At 40.0% G+C, this 24319-nt stretch overlaps 1 protein-coding gene and 1 long non-coding RNA gene across 4 annotated transcripts in view; one reads left to right on the top strand and one right to left on the bottom strand.

Annotated features, from left to right (window-relative positions):
* Window positions 1–1011: 1011 nt before the first annotated feature.
* LOC128622273 (uncharacterized) lies at window positions 1012–13137 on the bottom strand. 2 transcript variants are annotated; one of them, XR_008388372.1, is made up of 4 exons: window positions 12568–13137; window positions 6291–6452; window positions 5897–6158; window positions 1012–4028 (listed from the first exon to the last, which is right to left on the bottom strand). It is a non-coding gene; the product is annotated as an uncharacterized LOC128622273 (long non-coding RNA). The 2 variants fall into 2 exon arrangements; XR_008388373.1 differs by lacking the exon at window positions 1012–4028 and having other exon boundaries at window positions 4726–6158; window positions 12568–13136.
* A 4274-nt stretch (window positions 13138–17411) lies between these two features.
* Window positions 17412–24319, top strand: part of LOC128622271 (teneurin-2-like) — a 38853-nt gene continuing 31945 nt past the window's right edge. The window contains exons 1-2 of one of the 2 annotated variants that reach the window (XM_053648632.1): window positions 17412–17646; window positions 19035–19157. The gene's annotated coding sequence lies outside the window, so the exon portion shown is untranslated. Of the gene's footprint in view, window positions 17647–18883; window positions 19158–24319 lie in introns of those variants that run through there. The other variant, XM_053648631.1, reaches the window with a different exon arrangement.

Genomic DNA, 24319 nt, shown 5'->3' with positions numbered 1-24319 from the left:
ACGTACGTAGAGAACGAACCTTCACCTGTCACTTTGCTTTCTAATGTGAGTGTAGAGGAACATGAACACAAATTAACACACTGGTTCCAGAGTTCCAGTATTGCAGTAGTCCAGGAGCATATGTGCTTTATTATCTGAGTTTGGAAACAGTGCAGTGCTGAAAAAGCCATGGGAATTTTCATGAATTTTCATTCAGTGTATGCCATTGTCATCTCTAAATTGTCCATAGTGTGTGAATGGGTGTGCGAGTGTGTGTGTGATTGTGCCCTGCGGGTGTCCCCGTCTTATTCCCCGAGTTCACTGGAATAGGCTCCAGGCTCCCCCGCAACCCTGTGTAGGATAAGCAGTACAGAAAATGGACGGACGGACGGATGGATGCAAGCCATTTGGAAACTGTGTGTGCGTTTCTGATCTCTTCACAGAAGTTACCTAAGAACTCACGATAGAAAACGATAGACATCACAGCTACCGAGGCCGGTCTTCAGAGGCCAGAGAATGAATGCTGTCCAAGCGCCTCTCTGTGGTTTGAGGCTCCGAATCATTTTTATTTCTTCCAGTAAATTAATAATAAAGGGACTTGGTAGACGATGTTCCCAAAATGCTTTCACTGGTCACTGCACATAAATGAATAAAAATGAATACATGTCTGAAAGCTCTCTCTCTCTACACTGTCTCTCTAGACTTCAGAGTTTTAGCCTGAATGTGCTGGAAATGACACTAGGCTTTCACTGGCGTTGAATATAGGGTTTGTAGAAGGTGCTTGAAGTGCTCGAATTTGGCTTGTTGAAATTAAGTACTGGAAAACCTTTAAAATAGCCATTTTTATCTAGTGGTGCTTAAAAAGTGCTTGAATAATAAAAAGTCAATAAATACGAAATTGCTGTGAATAGTCAGTGTAGTCATAAAGTCATTAACAGCAACAGGAGGGTATAAATAGACAAACTAATCAACGGAACTGAGAACAGGTGCACACTTAAGGAAACAGACCAATGAAGGAAAGGGGGTGGAGACAGGAAAGCAAAACAAAAGGCACATGAAGCACTGAAGGGAAATGTGTTGTGCACTGAAGGGGATTCATGACACTAGTTGTTAGCTTTTTTAAGGAGTTTTTTTTATACATTCATTTTCATTATGCACTTATCCTGGTCAGGGTCGAGGTGGATCCGGAGCCTTTTCCTGGGAACACTGTGCTTGAGATAGGAAAATCACATGTTACTTGTTGTTTAAAGAAAAAAAATATGAGAAGATTGTTGTAAACAGGAATGCATTCTAATTGGTATATTAGGTGTAATAACCATGCAATAAGACACCATGGCTAACCATGATACCGGGACACCGTAACAAGCCAAATCGTAACACAACCAAACACTGATGTAAAAAAAAAAAGTTTTAAATATTTGAGTTTCAATATCAAAGTCAAACTTCAAGTGATGTTAATTGTACTTGTATTTATTATACGTGGCACTTTCTATAGTAGCCATTAAAAACCCAGAATATCTCCCAGGACATTAATACCAAGTCTGCTATTCATTTAGGCGAATGCACAAAACTCATCTTTCATCTAAAGACACATACTACCAGACTTGTTTGTTTTCATTTATTTTGAAATATGTTGTGCAGTGGTGGAAAGCATTACTAGATATGGTCCTTTGTGTTTTATTATAAAGTAATTAATGGTATGTCATGTTTATATTTACATGCTGTTGCTTTATAAAGCTGTGTAACTCTCACTGTGTCTCATCAGTCAGTCACGCAGTGAGTCAGATGCCCTTTAGTCCTGCGCCAGTGTGCTGTGTGTGTGCTGCTCTGACCCAACGTTAAATGCATTTCCGCCTTCATATGGACACATGCATTGCTTCATTCGACAGTCTTCGACTAGAACACTTTCTGACCTCCATTTCAGGCTGCTGCTTTATCACACACTCTCCGTGCCATTACGCGCAGCCCACACACTTTCTGTTACACATACACACTCACACACATCCACATCGAGATGCTGGAGATTCTCTGTCTCTGTGAGATAAATCACACGCCAGCCAATCTCTAACCCACAGCCGTGTGCCATCTGCCTGCCTCGCTGCTGACACACTCCGGCCCCCTTCGCCTCCAGCAGATAAAAATGACACTTCACTCCAAATATACTCCTTTTTTTCCTCGCTTCCTTCTTCTTCCTGCCATCATTCCCTGTGAGTTCTGGGAGTGTGTGTGAGACGGAGAGCTGGCCAGAGAGATAGGTGGATATCGGTGTGTGTGTGATCTGACTAGGGCCACTGTGGAGTGGAGTGGAGTGATAATACGAAGCAAGAGGCTTAAGTCATTGGAGTCGTGCAGATTTGACTAAAGATGAAGTGTCAAACACTGTGGCTCCAGAGGCAGGCGGATACAACTACTGTCATGTGTAGTGTAGTGTGTGAGTGTGTGTGTGTGTGTGTGAGTGTGAGGTACTTTCTGAAACTCAATTAAACTTGCATGCTTGAGGCAACATCCTAAGGTGTGTAAAGCTTCAGATAGATAAAACAGTTTGGATAAAACATTTTGGACATCATATCCTAGATGTTGTGCACAGGTCAGATACTTTGGTTTCTCAGAGCATGTTCTTCCCCACAACTCAACCTCATGCTCTGATTCGTTTTTTGTTTTTTTTTCAGTTGAAACTTCTTTCAAAGACATGTTGGTCTATTTTCACTTTGGTTGACGGTTTCCTATATTACCCACAATGCCAATCGACTATTGCTCATAGTGGTGCCAGTGGGATTTAACCCTCGCTTCATTTCTAATTAAAGAGAGCGATGCAGCGGTGCTTTAGTCCTTTAGTCTGTCCAACTCTCTCACCTCCTCAATCTGCTCAAACAGATTAGCTTCCAAAGCTTCATCTTTCATGCTAGTACCACCAACACCATCATGTTCATTGTCTCATAGATAACTAGCTACCTAGCCAAGCCGAGTCGTAGCTGTGTCATATAACTGCATTGCGTTTTGAAACGTTTGCCTCAACCGCTACACACTTCTACATTAAATTGCTCTTTAATATGGGAAGATAACAATGCTGAAAATGGTGAGTGAGTAAAGAAAGAAATAGTTTTTTGGGGCTAACAGCAAGTTTGAGTTTTTAGGAATTGTCTTCCTATGATGTCAGAGCAGCACACAACCGCTAACTTCTCGCAGGAATAATGAAGCTACGACACCAAGCAGGAAATGGCATTCAGAATGGCTAAGCACATCATAAATATTTCAGTATAGATATATTTGATATGTTTCAGGGTCGAGGTTTACATGAAGTTTTCCTCGCTGTTGTTGTGGTGTATGTTGGTGAGTTTTCCTGCTATAACTTTTCCAAAGAAACCTGTGGGTTTAATCGTCCGGTGGTTAACTTGACACCTCAGCAGATCAAGGACATACAGCAGATCATGATTATTTAGGGTTTATCTAATGGCGGTTTATTCATATTATTGTTATGGTGTGCCTGACTGATGGTAGCTAAAATGGGGTGTTGTAGTATTTCTCTCCATTTTGGAAAGAGAAATGGTGAATACCTACATGACGTTTGGAGTACAGTTAGCTAACAATGCCAAAAACAACATGCTGAAAACACTCCAGGCTTACGCTATGCTCATGTGGAAATATTACTGGAACAGTTTCTCTTTTTGGTCAGAACCATTCAGCCCTACAGGGGCTACACACACTTGGCAAAAGTTTGTTTACCAGTTTCCGTCGCTGTAGTTCTGGCCAGTGAATGACAGCTTTATGAGGATGTTTTCAGTCCCTCAAACTACTTTTTTTTTTCATTTTGGTTTGCTTAATGATGTGCAACATGAAAACAAACCAATCCGAATAGAAAACGAAACAAAAGTGTCAATTTCGCTCTGACATGGACTCTGACTAATAGGTGTGAAAGCAGTCGGAGCAGGCGCAGGAGGCAGGGTTGGAGAGCCTGATGCAATCAGATTGAACGAGTCCTCAAGGGATCCTTGCTGCTGTATCACACTGTAGCCTCTGATTTGTATTCACGGCTGTGGAAGCAAGCCCACCTGTAAACCTCAATCAAACACATATCAGAGACACACACGAGGAGATGAGCAAGACTGCAAACAACATTCACACCATAAAGTAGTTGTGTGTGTTTGTTTGAAACAGAAAAAAGAAAGACAGTGATGTTGCAATCTCAAATATTTGCCTGTTTGTCCAGTCTGAATCAGTGAAATTGCTACTTTTTGTTTGGTTCACTTCGGTTTCACTGGAAACGTGTTTTTATTCAAGACTGGGAAATGCCAAACCACAAAAGGTGGTTTTGTTCAGAAATATGATTCTTCAAAAGCACCTGGAACTTGATCAGCAGAGACATATTGAGCTGTCTGAGATAATTGCGCACTGATGAGAAGGTCTATATATATCGAGGCTTGAAACCATGATCAGTAAGTCAATTGTTGGATAATGAGCATAGTAAAGAGCCTTGGAGGTATTTTTCCTTCCGCAGAATGCAGTAAAGTGTTCATACAAATTCATTTAATGTGTCACCTAGATACCAAATCTTATTCTTGCTATTTTGAGTACTGGAATTCATAAAATTGTGCCAAAGTATGGTTTAATCTAAGCTCCTTCTGATTGTTTTAATTTAAGAAACTCAAGTTTAAGTAAGTGTAGGACAGTCTTCATTATGGATAGACCAATATGAAACATATAATGTAATTAGATTGCAATGTAAAGTCTTTTTACACCAACGCCATGGAGAGTGATGGCTGTATGACATTGCCATTTCAAACACTTTAATTAAAAATCTCTACATAGCAAAGAGTACAGTATACACCGATTAGCCATAACATTAAATCCACTTGCCTAATATTGTATAAAACAGCTCTGACCTGTCGAATCATAGATTCCACAAGACCTCTGAAGGTGTGCTGTGGTATCTGGCACCAAGACGTTAGCAGCAGATCCTTTAAGTCCTTGGATCACACTTGTTTGTCCGGTACATCCAACAGGTGCACGATCAGATTGAGATCTGGTGAATTTGGAGACCAGGCAAGAGAAATTTTGATGCCCACGTGCCCATTGTAGGTGCTTTCGGCGGTGGACAGGGGTCAGCATGGGCAGTCTGACCGGTCTGTGGCTACGCATCCCCATACGCACCAGGCTGTCATGCACTGTGTATTCTGGCACCTTTCTCTGATAGCCAGCATTAACCATTTCAGCAGTTTGTGCTACAGTAACTCTTCTGTGGAATTGGACCAGACAGGCTAGCCTTCGCTCTGTAGGTGCATCAGTGATCCTTGGGCGCGCATGACCCTGTCTCCGGTTCACCGATTGTCCTACTGCATATCAGGAACACCTCACAAGACCTGCCGTTTTTAGAGATACTCTGACCCAGTCATCTAGCCATCGCAATTTGGCCACTCAGATCCTTACACTTGCCCATTTTTCCTGCTTCCAACACATCAACTTTGAGAACTGACTGTTCACCTGTGAGTGGTTTTAATGTTATGGTTGATTGGTGTATGTCAAGATTCCACTTGCTTAAACTGTGCTGTAACTTGTGTTCAATTTATTATTGATTAAATTTTCTTTTAAAACTCATAATATTAAAAAATGGGGGGAAAAAAGAGCATGAAAACTACATTTTGGGCAAACAACCTTATTGTATCTTGTGGCAACATCGAACTTAATTATGCACACATCTTACTGCATGTTGCACACAAAAACACATCTTGTTAACACAACTTGTTAACAGGTTTGAGCTGCATCGTATGATTATTGGGACCCAGGCGCCTAAGACCACTTGTTTTTATACAAACTTGGTGTAAGTGTGGTTGCTTCATACTTGCTCGCAGGTGGGTAAATGATTCAAACTTAATGTTACACATACAAAGGCACCCTTAGAGCATGGGTGTTTACCTCTTACCTGTGTTTATCTTTATTATGTTCTCTTTTTCGTAGACTCGTATGCACGCTCACACACATATTCTTTCTAAAGGGTGTGTGTACTTGGTGACAGTAGAGGAGGTGTAAGAGGCTCCTGTAAGGTCAGCCAGATATTGCTCTGAAGTGGAGCTGAGTTGCGTCAGCGTGGTTGAGGGTGTGTGTATGTGCGCGTATGTGTGTGTGTGATCCTCAGGGACATCCTCCAATCCCTGTTTTCCTTAGAACAGCATACGCTTCCTTCCCTAAGGGAAAGATGGAGATGACAAGCCAGAGGTGTTACATATATCAGTATTGGTGTTTTAACTGCTATTATTATTAGTATTATTTGCATTATCATTATCAAGAGTTGAGGTTTCAGAGCTGCACTAACATACACATGGATATATTGAAGACTCTCTGTCTTTCTGTTTCCGTCTTTCTTGCCCAGTCCTCCTCCCCAGGAGACATCTTCTCTCTGTGTTCTTTCCTGACTCTGGGCTGTTTCTTCATTCCTGCTCTTTGTAGTCGCACTTCAAAGCTCTGTTAGGTTGAGCCTGCTGAAGGGTTGACAGTACATACACAGCAAAAAAGGACCTGTGAATAATTTAGTAGGTATTGATAATCGATTGCTGTGCTTAAGAGCATCTGTGGTGGTGACTGTGGCTGCAGGGTGAGGTGCAAAGACGGGATAAACGTCAGGAGCAGGCGGGATGACTGGCTCATCTTTGTGGCATAGCTTTCATACTCTGGATTATAAAACCTTGTTTTTGCCTTACTCATCTTATACAGTTTACTGTACAAATTCTGTCATATATTCTATTTTCATCCTTTCTTTCCATTCCATTTGGTTGAACAATTAGAATTAGTCTGCTGAATTGCGCTGACTGGTTCCACCACTGGTGCAAGTTTACATTTGAGAGAATGAGTGACATTTGCCAGCCATTATAAGCTACATCACATGCCTAGTGATACATTAGTTCCCTGCTTGAATTAATACAAGAAAAGAAAACTGTGATTACAGTCTAGGATACACTAGATCTCCCTTTTCAGTCGATGTTTTCTCTTGAGTTTGGCTGCATTTGGACACGTGTCTTGATAACGTCCTTCAAAAAACCTCCAGCTCTGTAATTCCAAGGTCTTTTATTAAGGGTAAGGGAAAGAATCAAATTTGCACTTCAAAAAGAATAGATAGAACTCTCAGATGTGTGGGCTACTAGAACACTGGCAGTCACGAGGCAGTTGGAGGGAAAGTGTGAGGCGTTCATTAACAATCCAAATGAGCAGAGAAATGCATGGTCAAAAACAGACAGCAATGCAGGGCAATCAGAATCAAAATGAAGGGCACAGGCAAAATGTAACAAACCAGGTGCTCAGAAATACACACTGCATTGGCAAAAACTTGCAAACATCGACGGCAAATGAACTGGTATAAATACACAGAAGTAAGTGAGGCTTAACAGGAAACAGTGCAATAGGCAGGCAAGTGAGGAGGAGATAATAAGTATGCAAACTGGATTTGATTGTGGATTTGTGGTGGGTTTGGATGTGCCAAAGCATTATAGTTATTCAGCTCCAGTGGTCACCAAACCTTGATTGAACACATCTTGTACAAGTCCACGTAATTAGTTGGATCAGGAGCTGAATTATGCAGGAAGTTCGAGCTCCAGGAGCAAAAAAAGACTCCAAAAAATGACGTAGACCACCGAGGCTGTGACTCTGTCTGGAACTAGAGTGTCTCTGCGTCCCCAGACCCCAGTAATCCAAGCATTATTTAATTATAATATGCCTGTTTGCTATGTAACGATTTCTTCATAAGCACATAGTTCCATAGTTCCAGGAGGATTAAGAGAACGACTTGACTGAATACTGAGACTGAAGACTGAGATGGCTGCCGTAAATATTGCTGGATGAGAGAATTAGGCGCTGTTTGCACTAGTGTGTTTTCATTTTAAATTGAAAACGATACTCGTCCACACTGGCGTTTCCGCTGTGTTTCAGAAACGATTTCCGTCCACACTACACGACCGAAAACGCATGTCTCATGACCATTCGTGTACACTGGGCATGCGCATACAAGTGTAAACAGGAAGTTGGTTGCTAGTCCAAACCGGCGTTCCATGTAGGGCTTACGCCGCTTGAAAATGAGGTTTGTTGCCGATTGCTCTAATCATAGCTTGCATTTTGCGCATGTACAGAATTTAACTGCACAATGTCTGCTAAGAATGACAACAAAGCCATCAAAGCTTGCGGTTCAGTCTCCGTGTTGTGTATACGGTCAAGGTAGCGTAATGGTCATGTGGTAGGGGTTTGATGAATCAGGGAAGGGTACTCAATGATCCAGAAGACCCAATCAGGGAGTGAATGTGGGCAGCCACGCCTTCGTTTTCAATGAAACGCGAGCTCAGAGTTTTCAAACTAAAACGGGGTCTTTGGTGTTTCCGAAAGTCTCCGTTTTCGAGCACCGAAAACGCTGGAGTAGTGTGGACGACAGGCGTAGCAAAAATTTGTTTTAAAACGAAAACGCACTAGTGTAATCAGGGCCTTAAAACCTGTCCTTGTTGTATGTCATAGTGAAAGTAAACCAATACACAGGAAATGTCAAAATAGTTGTTTATACAGTACATTCCTGACGTTTCTGTGTGGGAATCCTGACTGTAGACTTTGGGATTATGAGTGGAGTAAATCATTGTATACAGTATGTTCATTGTGTACAGTATGATGTTGCTTACGTGACAGATTCAAAAGTGATTTAGGCCCGGCATATTGTACACAGATAGCTGGATGGGAATAATGCTCTGCACGTGTAGCTATGTGTCCATCCAAGTTGTGAATTTAACTAATGCAAACATTGGAATATAAACAAAAACAATTGCGAATAAAGTTTCCATGGAAACACCGTTTCCATTTTTCCATCGCATGTGTTCAAGAGAACAAAACAGTCACTTCCAGGTATCTCGCTCGCCACCATTTTTAGTATTCTGAGCCAATCACATGATTTGTTGAGGCAATTTTTGATGCGCATTGAGGAATTATTCAGTAAACTTGTTTCCATCGTAGTTTATGCTCGTGTCTTCTTATCGTATGAAAAAATGATCCACCTCAATTGAGCGCATACGTTTTTTTAAAATGCATTTTGTAGATTTTATTTGCGTCTGGTGGTTCCATCCAGCTTTTTTTGATGCGAGATCCCAAAATATGTATAAGAATACATGGATAGAAACATAGCTAATGTTACCAATATTTATTATTTACCAATATTTATATTTATATAAATATTTTAATATTTATTATGAGTACTGTTGGTGGAAGTTCGTGTTAATGAACGTGGTCTTTGTTTATCCCGCAATCATCATATGTGACTGCTCATTCATGACCACATGAAAGTAAAAACCTTAATTTTGCACAACTTTTTTGTTGACTCCCACATGATCCTAGTGTCGATGCACACCTCTCGTCTCAACCAGATGCCCTGTGAACCATGGGGCAAGCTTTCTAACCAAAAACAACAACAAAACAAACCTGTTTGTTTTCATTTAGAACAGATCTGATATTAATCGGAATAATATTCCTTTTTGATTACATCCCTAGAATGTATAAGTGTGTGTGCGTGTGTACACATGCATATGTGCATGTCTTTGGCAGCTTGTGAACCAGCATCTCTTTGCCTTAAGATATGAACTAACCTCCTCAACACACACATACTGCTTCAGTGTACAAACGGCTCCCCACTATCTGACTCATCCTCTTAGTCACTTACTGGCACGACATGTCTGTCTTCTGCCTGGTGCTCAAAAGCGACTCGTCATTGCGCGTAACCGCACACTGACCCGAGAAATATGCTCGTCCGAGAAATCAGCAGCCCAGCCCGCAACCGCTTACAACGGACCTCATTACACGTTTGTGCTAATCCAAAAATCTTTGTCTCTCTGTGCCGTGAAGCACACCTGTCAATCATGTCTCCTTTTAAACCTTAATTTGCACATTTAAATGCCAATTTATATTTCACGCTTTAAGTGGTGGCATGTTACAAGCCTTTTTCACACCGTTTGAACAGAAACAGATGCGAATGTGTTGTCATCATCTAATACAAATGCACTGTAAAACACACGGTTAAGAAAAGCAGTGAACAAGGATGGTGTAACGTTAGTGCTCACTGTTCTGCCTGTGAAGGCAAATCCTGAGCCAAAGCTTATGGAGTCAAAAATGTCACAAAGATTGTGAGCTTGTAAAATGGTATTCACACATCATACTGAAACGTGTAGACAAGTCTGAAGACTTTCATATATGTAAAAAAGCATAAATGATTTGGAAGGTGCAAATGTTGAAATGCATTCAAGCTTACAACTGTGTTGTTGTTGTTTTTTGTATATGGAGAACATAATAGCATCTGTAAATGGAATGTGATTGTGTAAATCAATTTTTGCACAAATTTACACTTTTGGTGTGTGTGAAAGTGTAGGAAAAGTTCTGAGTTTTGCTCCACCTCTCGTCTCCTCCAACGTTTGCTTCTCTGAACTCTTTTCTTGCCGCTGGGAAGTTTTGAGCCTACTTTCCAGATCGAAATAATTGACCAAAGCTTTTCAATCAGGAGAGAAGGTTAAAAAGCTGGCGGCACTGCATTTCCTGGTCAGCACGTTCACACACACATCAGCAGATACATCTGTCAAAATTCACTATTGGAGTACCAGCATTCTCCACTGGCGCTCGTTGTTTCTATATGGTCGAATGAGCACCTCGGTCCTCTGCTCATTCCCATCACTCTACATGTGCGCTAAGTAAATGGACTAACAGGGGAATTCTCCAGGAATTACTCTGTCTCTCTGTCTGTCTCTGTGTCTGTGTGTCTCTCTCTCTCACTCACTTTCCTAGCAGGTAATATTATACATCTCTTTCACAAAGTGAATTATACAAAGAGATTACATAAAGTGTTATGTGCCATCTCATTAATTTCTCATTTAACACGTTTCCTCTTCATAATTCATGATTATTGCGAAGGGCTTAAACTGAGTTTGTCGAAGATATTCCTGCAGATCTGATTAGTCCGGCTAAGGGCAATGAAGTTTAGCATGAGCAAAGAGAGCTAGCATTTACTCCAGCTTAAGTGTAGATTTGTTTCTAATAGTTGTTCTTATTGTTAAAAGGTTAAATGGTATGTGTGTATGAGTGTGTAGAGGCACAACTGTGGGGCTCCCAATAGACACAAGACAAGTACATGCACCATGTATGATCTTTATAGACAGGGATGATGGGTATGACACAGGAGGTTTAGAAAGTATCTAGAATGCTTATACAAATACACACAGACTAGGGTTTTTACTGTTTCACGTTTAGTTACAGTGTATAATTGGATGGTTAGCTTGTCAGCTTACTCTGGTGGTTCTCTTCCATTTTGTGTACAACTGCAACTCTGGACTCATCCTAAATCACACTGCAGCAACCGCTGTTTTTTGGCACAGGAAAACCCTTTGTGTGAAAACCCTTGTGTGAGCTACTGCTTTAAACATGTTAAGGGCCTTTTTCAAAAACACTGAGAGGTAAACTTGAGCTGAAATAGGGAGGTTTCATGACCCTTTAAGCGACGTGAATGTTTGGCACGATGATGCTCTTGAAATGAAACAATAGATCCCTATGGAGCTATACACACTGGGGGCGAACATTCGCAACAAGACAAAGCGTCACTTTTTTTTTTCGTCCAGCGAATCGATTTTTTTTTCTGCTGCTCCGCAACGAATCGGGCCGTCCAATTAGATTTGAGCTTTAGATCACGTGCCCGGACATGCTGCTGATGCACAAAAGGGAGAGATATGTGGCGCTATAGCACAGAACGCTGTATTGAAATCCAACGTAAACACCAAAGAAGAGTATTCCAGAAGAGAGAAATGGAATGAATACTGAGTTCTTGTTATCATTTGCCATCCACAAGTTTCCATCCACTTTTTGCACATTTCTGTTATCCGCACTGTGAAAGTGCGTAAAAAAAAGTCTCTCACCTGTTTCCATCCAATTGGCGTTTTACAGATAAAATGGTGCACGCATCAGTTACTTGTGTGTTAAAAAGTGCCGTTTTCTCACGTCACTTGGCTCAGCACGCATGCTCTCTCTCTCTCTCACTCACCCACACTCACACACACTCACACACACATACACACACACATACAGTAGGTCATACTAAGAAATCATGCTAGCTAACATTTGAGAAATTAGCAATAAAGCTGTAGTTGGTTAGCCTTAGCTATCGTTTTCGCACGGTTGTTGGGGAAAGAAGCACTAATTTGCCAACTGTATCTAAAATCAGATGGATTTCCTCTTGATTCAAGTCTTTCTTGTACTTTCATACTTTATATAAATGCAAGAATACTTTGAGTAAATTGAGTTGAAACTGTTCTTCAATTTTTACCAGGGTATTTATTTAGATGATAAATTGCACTTTTACTTGAGTGAAGAATTTCAGTACTTTTACCGCCTCTGTTCTAATGTTAGATGTTAAAGTGAGATAAAGAGAAAATGCTATTATTAAACTGTACAGTGAGCTGATCCAGGAATATTTCTCTCTGTCAGTAAAATGATGAGTTGCTGAAAATGTCAGCGTTCAAATAATTTGTCTTTTATTGGAATTTTATTAGAATTGTAATAGAATTTAGAATGTAAGAATTCATCTATTTATTCATTCACCTTCAGTAGCCACTTTATCCTGGTCAAGGGTCAGTGTGGATCCGGAGTCTATCCTGGGAATACTGGTCCATCCGAATGCACCAACAAGAAAGTCCTCACTGCAGAAGCAAAAGTCCATGGGTTGGAGCTGGACCTGCTATAACGCCTCTGATAGCCCTAACCACTAATTCCTAACTCTAACTCACAACACATACAATACTGAGTTGTCTGCACCCCTGGACGTTTGGTTTGACTCCACCCAGGTGGGAGAAGCTGGATCAGGTCTGTCTACACCCCTTGGACTTTTGGTTTGACTCCACCTATGTAGGAGGAGCTGGATCAGGTCTGTCTCCACCCCCTGGACGTTTGGTTTGACTCCACCCAGGTAGGAGGAGCTGGATCAGGACTGTCTCCACCCCCTGGACTTTTGGTTTGACTGCACCCAGGTGGGAGAAGTTGGATCAGGTCTGTCTCCACTCCCTGGATTTTTGGTTTGACTCCACCCAGGTGGGAGAAGCTGGACCAGGTCTGTCTCCACTCCCTGGATTTTTGGTTTGACTCCACCCAGGTAGGAGGAGCTGGATCAGGTCTGATTCCCCCCCTGGACTTTTGATTCTGCAGCAAGTGACACTTGCACCAAGCACATGCACATTTAAACACTCATTCATGTAATAGAATTTTTTTTTATAATTTTTGTAGATTTTTATTTATTGCTCCATAGGTTCCAAGGTTTCCCGTTAAGAAAGTTGCTAAAGTAAAAACGGCTAAATTCAGACTGTTGAGTAAGATAGGGCATATTTTTAGTAAGTAAACTTGAGCATATGCAAGTGTATTCATTTATGATGACTATATTCATTATGAGAATAAGAGCTTAATTAAACTTCCAGCGTGGTTATGTAATAAAATGATCTCTCACTTGCTTAAATCCCTTATCGCTATAACATCAGCACTTTCAGTCTGAGATGTTCCTCTGTGTTCCTGTGTGTAGAGATGCAGAAGTGTTCTCTGCCCCAACACACACTGCACACTGACCCCTACAGGCCTGCGGTGCACACACACTTATATGAGACTGTATCACAGCAGGAATGAACTAGGCCAAGATTTCTTTCTGTCTATAGCAGCATTAGGAGCTCTGATGTCCAGAGATAGCACTAAGCGGGAATCGTTTTGGGGATGAGCGTGTTTCAACTCTGTCATTTTCTTCTGGTGAAGGTGATAAGCACACATGCGTGACGGGGAAGGATTTACTTAGGCTTATGGTGAGCTCCACAGCGAAATTATGCCACATCCAAAATCCTATATGATGTAATTTCACCATCATACTGAGAAATTTTGGCCACCTACAATGGAGACATAGACATAAGGTTATGAGCGATATTATTATTTTAGTATTAAGCTAAGCTTAGTGTATGCCTAATACATTTCTAAAGAGAACAATGCGAAACAAAATTCAGAACGCAATAACAATATTATTATTTTATTTTCCTCCGTTATCCGTATTAGCGTTAGACAGACCTATGGTATCCAGATTGCACTATTAGTCAGGTGCAGTCAGGAGAAATGAAAGAAAAACAACCTGAGAGTGAGGAGAGAGAATACAATTTTTGGTTCATGTTTCTATCTCTTACTTAAGCCACCATTATTTCACAGTCTTCTAAAACACACTTTCACTTATAGTTGTAGCTAGCTACCTCATTTAGCATTAGTGAGAGCTCATTTTAGCTTGTTAGGTGTGGAAAAGGTCCATTACAAGGATATTACAGTATATTTAGCTGACTTATTATTGAGCTAAATACATGTTTGTGCGTTTTTACTACTCAGTTTTTGCTACTACTTTTTTTACTTTTCTTCCAAAGAAATAATTACATATTATCCCGAAGCCTTTTCCTAAGAGTGAGGACATCAGGTTTTGTTTCTTTTCAGTCATTCAAATATAGACTTGCTTTTGTATTTATAACCCATTGTCTTGTTGAAATACCCAAGTACATCTCAGTGTTAGCTCATATTTATATGAATGGACTAGAGATGCACCAATACAAAATTTCTCAGCCGATACCGATAACCGATTATTCAGATAGTTCTGCCTTTTATGCCTTCTTTTAAATTAAGATTAATTAATTCCACAATTCTGAAGGAAATGCAAATAAAAACTGTATTCTCTCCATTTCAAAAAGTTGTTTTACAGTAACTGTCTTATAAACAGAAAACAGATTACTCTAATTAACATTAACACATGAACTAAATTCTGAAGATTAAAGTAAGATTTCTTAACTTTTTGAATGTTATTAATTCATATTAACAGAATTAATTGACTGAATTCTAAAAAAAAAAAAAACTGTTAGTCTTCACATTCACTCACCACAAACAAAAGCATTTCTACTTCATCACTGACATCAAACTGGTTATATATAATATAAAATTTTATATATTTATATAAGTTAACTGTATATGAAACACACTAATCTACAAATACATTTTTATGTGCAATATATACTTTTTTGTCAACTCAACTTCATTTAAATCTTTCAACGGTATTCTGGCACTTTAATTCAGCTCGAGCAGCTCGGCAAAAATAAAAATTTAGACTCGATGCCGAAACTCCCGCTGCTCACTTCCGGTGTAAAATTTTAGCAGTGCAGAGCTTATAGAAATTACAAACTGCAGTTTTGTCATCATTCCACACAAGAGACATCATCTTTACACACAGCACGAATTTGATTGTGAATTTGTTTTCCCGCCCTCTTTTGATTGACAGGATATAATCGTCCCTGATCTTCGGATGTTTTTAAACGGATATTGGCCGATACATCTGTGCGTCTCTAGACTGGACATTCTTTCAAGGCATTTTCAGAACAGAATTCATGGTTCCTTCAATAATGGCTAGTTGTCCAGTTCCCGAGGCAGCAATGTATCCCCATACCATTATGCTACCACCACCGTGTTCTGTGAAATGCTGCATTTTCTATACACCAGACATAACAGGACCTGTGTTGTCCAAAAGTTCCATTATACCTAAAAGCTTTGGGATTATCCAGGTGCTGTTTTGCAGATATAAGGAGGGTGTTTATGGTTCTTTTAGTTAGCAGTCCTGTCTCCCTTGCTGCTCTCCCATGAATCTCATTTTGTCTCTTAGTTACTGTAAAGTCTTGAACACCAGCATAAGCTGAAGCTAGAACGCTCTGCAGTTCTTTTGACGACTTTCTGGATGAGTTGTCATTGGGCACTTAGAAGCAATACTTGGGAAGATTTACCACTGGTTCAAGTCTTCTCCATTTGGCAGTAGGGGCTCTTACTGTGGTTCATCAGAGTCCATAAGACTTCAGAATGACTTTGTAACCCTTTTCACACTATTTTTGAACCACTTTTATTTCCAGACTTCTGGAAGTTTCTTTAATTGTGTCGTAATGAGCTTGTGGAAAGTTTGTACTTCATGCTGAGAGTTCATATAAGTAAGTTTTAGTTTCAGCAGTGCTGCAGTCAGGTGCAGCCGTGTTCTTTCAGCGAAATCTAATCAGTAAATTCGGTTGATTTGTTGATCAAGTATCTAGCGTGCAATTACCTTTTGTTTCTTATATAAATGTAAACAAATGTTATTGGTATTCAGTTACACTGAATTGAATTTGGCCAAAAGTTTGTGGATATCGGACCATAAAAACCATTGGCAGTTTCTGTGCAAGGCATCACAAATGCAAATACAAAGGGATTTGATATTCCATTTGAATTTTGGCAGGCTCCATACGTGACGCAGTGGAAGTGAAATAGCAAACGGGGTAATTGCTACTGCTATTTCGATATCACAGGGTCATAACTTGTAAGATGTGGGAAATGCAATCGAAAATGGACTTTGCTTTTCCATTTGAAATTTGGCAGACATTGTACGTTCGTGTAAATGAAAACGCAAACGATAATACACGATTTGCATTTTCATTTGCGTTATGTCACAATTTATGCATCCACAATTAGGAAATGCAACTGCAAATACAGTTTGCAATTGCTTTTGAAAATTGTCCACAAAATACTTCCATAACGGAGGTAGAACGAACGAGAGAGGAAAATTGAAGGCAAGGAAACGCAAATAGTACCAAATGCATATAAAACGTCTTCCACCAGAGCTTGACCTTGACCTTTTACTCCATTTGGTTTTATGTGATGAGATGTAAAGCGGATGACTAAATGGAACTTTCTAGGTTTTACATTGTACTCGGAGCGGGAATATTACCAGCCATTAATACATGAGGATTTGTGTGATAAAAAAATCAGTTCTAGTTCCATCCGTCCATCCATTTTCTGTAGCACTTACCCTACGCAGGGTCGCGGGAAGCCTGCAGCCTATCCCAGGGAACTCGGACACAAGGCAGGGGCCACCCAGGACGGGAGTACCTGGAGGAAACTCCTGAATCACAGGGAGAACATGCAAACTCCATGCACACAGGGCAGAGGCAGGAATTGAACCTCCAACCCTGGAGGTGCAAGGCAAACGTGTTAACATAAAAAAATATGAAAGCAGCCTAGTTTCACACACTATTCACTATTGTAGCATGTGATTTGAGATGATTGTAGGTTGATCATCCAATGTTCTGCACAATTCTAGTTCCATCTGTATGCACTTGTCTGGTACTCCTGGTACAACAGATACCAAATTCAGTACTTGGTTTGAGTCACATGGCAGTGAAAATAGCGGCAAAATATGAGCTCATGGATTTGCTACCAGACTGGACCAAGATGAGGACTGAGAAGAAGAAAAAGAAGAAGTTGATGAAGTGTTCATGCATGTGTGTGTGTGTGTGCGTGTATATGTGTGTGTGTGTGTGTGTGTGTGTGTGTGTGTGTGTGTGTGTGCACATGCATGCCGAAGTGAGTGACAATAGAGTAGCTGACAGCAGAGCAGCAGATGGGCTGGAGGAATCAGCACTTTCTTTTGGCCAGAGCAGTCACTTCACACAAGAATGATAAGAGGGCCTGCTGCATTCATTCTGGAGTGAGAGAGAGAGAGCCTGTGTGTGTGACGGAGAGCGAGCATGTGTGAGTGTGAGGGACGAGTAGGAAGGCATTGATTTTGCCGGGATGAGATTTAGGGGTGATGGAGGACTGAGCACCGAGGTGAGTCATTATCACTGAGACTGCAGACATCAGCATCTTCTCTCGGGGTGGGCGTGTGTGAACTAGTGTGTGTGGGGGTACGTTTTTATATCTTGGTGGGGACCAAACTGCACCACAAGGATTGGAATATCTGATAGTTTTGACCATGTGGCTGGTCACTATTACAAAAAGTGCACAAAAAAAGTTTCCTTTTGGTTCCTTTCAGGTGTATAGCATTAATGAGCTGCATTAATAAGGATAGTAGGACAAGTGTGTGTGCATATATATATGTGTATTTTGTGTTTACATTTTGTCATATTCATATTCCACACTTCATCATGTCATCATGCCTCTAATCATGTAAAGTACTGTGCAAACATTTCAGGCACATGCAAAGAAATGCTGTAGAGCAAAGATGCCTTCAAAATAATGAAATTAAATGTTTCTACATAAAAAAAAAATACCTTAAAGAGCAGTAAACAGTAGTAAATGAACAAAGTCAATATGTGGTGTGACATAAAATCAAGATAAAAATGATAGTTTTCGGTACAGTTAGTGCAGTTTTATAAGGAAATGAGCTGTAAGTTTTATTGAGCATCTTGCAGAACCAGACACAGTTCTTCTTTGACTCTTGCACCAGCTTCTTATTTTTGCAGCAAATCCCAGCAGTCTTCATTGTGTTTTGTTATGTCTGAAAAGTGTCTCTTATGTAATCTGCTGCTTTCTTTTTCTTTTCCAAACATTTTTCTGTAACATTTTAATTTAATTTTAGAAAACTAATGTCTGGGAATCTAAAATGTTTTTTTGTACTGACTCGTAGAAGTCATAAAATAAAAAAATATATATTTATAGGGCACCTAAAACGTTTGCACAGTACTGTACATTTCTATTAGAACCAAGAAATACCTCGGCTACATCATACCTCAGCCAAAAAAATCATTAAAAAAAAAAAAATTTAAGGAAACCACTGAACAATTCCTCTGTCTGACTTAAAAACTAATTTCATCTTTTCCGAAGCAATTTTCCTGTCCCTTGCATTGCCCGTGTATGTTGAGATAAGCTCTGTGCCTTTTGTGGCACTCGACATCAGCCTGCCGTCTGCTCGACTGAGTCATCAGAGACAGGCATTTTGACGTTTTTTGGTGTCTGCACTGAAGTCTGGCTTCTCTCCGAGTTGCTCAGGTAAAGTGTAGCTTCGCTATGCCTGAGTGGGCACGGAGCCAGCACCGAACTGCATCAGTGTGTATAATGAGCGGAATGTGTGCGTTCCAGGCAGGGAGCGGGTATTGTAGCTAAGTTCCTTGCTGTCATGTCGGGTTAGCCATGCATACCTGCCGTGGTGTCGATGTTGAGGTACTCTGTCATGTTCTGTTTCAGAAATCCCTCTCTTTTTTTCTCCCTTCTCCCAGCTCTCAATCTGCTTGGACTGAACTGGCGTCTGAAGCCTACCAACGGTCATCTTGTCAGCACCGGCCTCAGCACAGGCATCCCCAGCACCGGCGACGTGGCAACAGTGCCCTCCGGAGGCAGAGGTAAGAACGATTCACACTCTGACCCAAGCATGCGTCCGGAGATGAGTGAGGATTAGAGTGGACGACTCAGCAGTGACTGAGGTTTCACGCACATCTCAGGACCTGTCCACATGTATACTAGTGTTGGGAGTGTTGGGAGTCCGAGTCCTCCTTTGTTGAGCTCAAGTTGAGACCGAGTCCTTAACCAATCAAGTCCGAGTCCAAAAGGGGCCGATTTGGACTCAAGTCCGAGTCGAGTCCGGCCAAGTCCAGAAAGTAATTAAATTGAAAAAAGATTTGAAATTGAAATTGTAAACTCAACACTTGAGCTGTTAAAGTAATATTTTAAGCTTCACAAACCAATGGCAACAAAAATGTAACAAAAAATACCACTGTTACATCTTAATATTTTTATTTTATGTCATCAGCACCTCAACTAGTTTCCTATCAAAAAATAGTTTCAAAGAAAAAAAGGGATATAGAGGTACATGTAGAACTTTTATTATATTACAAGTGTATGAAAATACAAATGAAGCTGTTTTTTTTGTTGTGTCACACTTTATTGTGTCCTACAGTTTGAGTTGACATTTCAATTATTTGATGCGTCTCCCCCACAGTTATATAGGCTGAGAGAGAGAGTACAGAGTAGAGTTACATTTAGCAGCATGTCATGATAACAAGCTTCATGCTTTATTACTGCTTTTAATCTGTCTATGAACACAGTTCTGTTCTTGTAACAATTCCTAAAATGAAAAAAGAAAATCCCTATCAGCAGGGTTTATGATATTTCCTACATTAAGAAGTACATTTCACATTTTAAGTGAAATACAAGACTGGAATCAGCAAATGCTAATGTTTAGGGGCTGGCGATATGACTACAATCTTATTTCTCAGGTAGGTCTATCAGTAGTGTTCAAGTAAGAAATACTACGGAAATTGAATAAAGCAATTAAATGTAAAATAAAATAGACTTCACTGTGTGCCATATACAGTGATTCTTATTAAATTTACTGAAGTTATTCAGTCAGTGAGTGAGTGATTTTCTCTTTGTCTTTTGTTGTTTGATGAACATTAATAACACAGACAGCAGCAGGTTTATTAGACTGATGTCACTTTAAGCCGTAATGCACAGATCCAATATAGTGTATTGACACACCTTCTTTTTTTCCCAACCGTTTACATTCACTTAAGACATAACCGACTGTGTTTGCATGAATACTCGGCAAGACCTGCATTGTGGCATGATGCGTGTGTGTTTATTTGACCGTCCAGGCGTAATAAGCCGCTAAAGAGAACTCAATTCAGTACTCGCACGATGAAAGCTGCCTCGTCGAGTCATATGCGAGGCATTTGAAGACTGCTGTTCTCATGTGAGCGGTTTCAAATTGTTTTTGCATTTTCATGTGGATTTTTGAATACGTTGTTTATCTGGAAGGGATTTATTCATTTACTTATTTATTTATTTATTTATTTAGGTCTTGTGGACAGAGGCTGTGAGGACCTTTTCGGTCTGTCTGTACGTTGCGTTCATTCATTTCATTTGCTTTGAAGATGTGATGCAAATTAGATCAACATACACAGAAATAGATTTTGCAACAAAATATTCTTAACTTTGCCGTTTTTTTCAGCCGCCGCGTCGTTCTCTTTTACAATCACCCTCTTGCTATTTTTAAAACGCACACAGTGATGCATATTAGGAGTACATCAGAGATAACGGCCATCTTTAATCTAGCATCTGCTCGCCACTAGCTACCCAGTAACTGCTGATACACATCATGAATTAATCGTTCATTAATTCTGTCCAAAAAAATACATCAAAAATGATTTTAAAAAACCCTTTCTGTAATATTAAAGCCAAAACATCTCATTTGCATATAAATATTTAGTTCCAAATGAAAAATGAACACAACATACACAGACCCTTTTCCCTTCATTCTTTGCATTGACAGTTTATTTTATTTAGTTTATTTCTGTTTTTGACAAGTCTTCATTTAAAATGATTTTAGACTATAGACTACATTAAAAATAGCAAATTAGCATGTATTAATATTGTAAAAAGAAAATGTGTCACAATACAAAAACTTGTTTTAATAGTTATTAAGAACGTGTTGATTTGTTTTTTAATAACAATTGCAAACTTTGAAAGCAGAAGCAGCTGATGGTAAAATTTAATTATTTCATAAATATTTTACGTGTAAAAAATGCAATTATTATTTTTTCAAGATTTAAAAAAACAAGTATTACGAAATAATAGCTTTTCACAGATTTGATTTTTTTTTCCTGTATTATTTCCTGTATTTAGGAAACTTTTATATCATGACCTATATCATGAATTGTAGAAATGGGTTACTGTTGTGATATTTTTTTCATATCACCCCCCACAATGCGCACATTCGCTCCTGTATTCACATTGGTTGTCATAGCAACAGTACATGTTTGACATAAAAACAACGGTATACATGACGACAGCGGCAAAGTGTGACAAGTTTGTTGCTGGTGGGATTCGATAATAGTCCGAGCCTTCGCGGTAAAAATTACCTTTTAAGTTCGAAGTCAGCACAAAAGTGAGATGAGGCTGTCTGTCAACCTTTAATTATTCCTTTCTCTGAATGAATTTTGACAGACAAATAAAGCTGCTCAAGGTTATGTTCACATTACAGATTTGGTTTTGTGTGTTAGTGCTTTGTTGTTCTATGAGCTGGACTAACACGGGTTCTCCCACACGCACGGGCGGGCTCTCTTAGCCGAAACGTTTTCGTGTCGTCAAATTAATGTCATCACAACTCCTACTGACCATCAAGACGGACTGATATTGATCACCGTGTGCACATTTACGAACATACACAGTTTCTTTTCTCACTCTAATCTCCAAAACTGAATCCACCCACAGAGAAAGAAACACTGGTGCGAGTGTGAATGAGCGCATGGACAGGAAGAATCTGTGCAGGATCGGTGGAACGTGGGCGTAATGTGGGCAGGAAGACGGCAGATAAAATGGGTTTAGAGTGTAGGGAAGCTGTTCTCTCTCTCTCTCTCTCTCTCTCTCTCTCTCTCTCTTCCCAAAGTATTTTCTCATGCAGGCTTGATTTGGAGATTTTTTTTTTGTAAACAAGAACACTGATAGCACATGTCCATCTCAGTTTTAGGAAGGCTGAGATATGTCTGTGTGCTAGTTTGCATTATGGATGGGCGATATCTTATCGTTTGTGATATAGCGGTAGAAATTCTCCCCACAATAAGAATGTCTTCCCGCGATAATATCGATAAAGCCTAGTTGATGACGTATTTCTGTGTGCGACGGTCTGCGACCCATTCGCAGCTCACATGCAGAGCGAAAACAAGTATGATGGAAGGCGACGTGAAGCTGAGGAGGAGTTTATCGCTAAATGAGGAGCTACCTCTACAATCTGGAACTGGTTTGGTTACAGAAAATCAGTTTTACTTTTAGATCAATGTTTGTGTTTTTGAGGCTCTCAAGATCACCGCTATCACTTATAGCCAAAAACGGTGGTGAATGGTGCTATATTAATATCGTCACTGATATCGTTATCGCAATAAAATACCAGAAAATATCGTGATATAGTTTTAAGTCCATATCGCCCATCCTTAGTTTGCATGTGGATGAACGTTCTTAATAAGGACAATGATTCTTTTTTGGACTATCAACGCTCCATAGCACATTTTAGTACATGGTGTGATGATAACGTTCTCCACCTTAATATTGCAAAGACTAAGGAACTGGTATTTAGCTCTTCCAAAACACCGGTCCATCCTTCCAGTATTATCATTAACAGAGAGATGGTTGAAAGGGTGGAGCATTTCAGATATCTGGGTATTACATTACACAATCTAGGTATTTACAAGTGCTGTCAACAGAGACTGACAGTTATTCGTAAACTTAAACATCTGTCTGTTCAGCCTAGTCTTCTTCATCTTCTGTATCGAAGTATTATTGAGCCAGTTCTTATTTATGGTGCCATTTGTTTCTTTCATATCCTAACAGTTACCAATAAGAACAAACTCTTAAAGATAACTAATTTAGCGAGAAAATGTATTGGTATTCCCAACCCTAATTTATCGGCACATAAAATTTTAAATGATCCAGATCACCCACTTCATCAGTATTTCATCCCCCTTCCTTCTGGCCGCAGGAATAGACTACCCATGTGCAGAAAGGCCAGCTATGGTAGGAGTTTTTTTCTTAAGGCTATACGAGCGTTAAACACATAGGTACATCAGCCATTGTGATTCCATCTTAGATCCAAATAGATCGTTTCCTTTATTTTGCCACATGTACTGTAGGTCACTTGTGTGCTTCTAGAAGTCTTGATGCACTTGATAGTTCACAAAATGGTCACATTGGAGTAATAGTGGAAGAAATGACTCCATTTTGGTATCTAGCAGTAAAAGTGACTTACATTTATCTCATTTATACAACTAAGCAGTTGGGGGTTAAGGACTTTGCTTAAGGGCACAGCAGCGGCAGCTTGGTAGTGCTGGGATTTGAACTCTGGACCTTCTGGTCAGAAATTCAGTGTCATAACCACTGAGCTGCTACCACCACCACATAGTTAGCTGTATCGTACCCGCCCTAAACACCACAAATAATCTCAGACGCGTCTATCAGGCATCAGTCTCTTTAATACTGACTGTTTTGAAGTAAATTTTTCTATAATATCTTTTTGTATAATAATTTAATAACTGTTTGGATTGACTTTTTATTTTTATTTATTTGTTTTTACATTTTGGCCATGACGTAAGTGCACTTATTTTTCCGGTATGTTCATTGCTTGAGTCATTCATTCATCTTTAGTAAGAGCTTTATCCTGGTCAGGGTCATGGTGAATCCATGAGGCAGGAATACACCTTGGATGGGATGCAAGTCCATAGCAGGGCACCTCTCACACACACAGCCAGTCTAACTGAATGTTTTTGGGAGGTAGCGGAAAACCAGAGAACCTGGAGGAAACCCACACAGAGACTAGGAGAAGATACACAGATACTCCACACAGGCAGTAACCCGAGGTCAATAAAGTACATATGAAGTTGTGTAATCTGAACCCATCTTGACCTTGCCTCAAGGAGAAGTGAAAAAGGAGAAAGAAGAAGGGACAGGCCCTAGTTTTATTTGCAACTGATGGGAGCAGTTCTGCTTGGCTGAGCTCGTGTCAGGAGTGTAAACC

This window comes from Ictalurus furcatus, chromosome 18 (genome assembly GCF_023375685.1).
Source record: "Ictalurus furcatus strain D&B chromosome 18, Billie_1.0, whole genome shotgun sequence".
Taxonomy (NCBI): Eukaryota; Metazoa; Chordata; class Actinopteri; order Siluriformes; family Ictaluridae; genus Ictalurus; species Ictalurus furcatus.
Note: the sequence above shows the minus strand (reverse complement) of the source record. Positions and strands in the feature narration are given on the sequence as shown.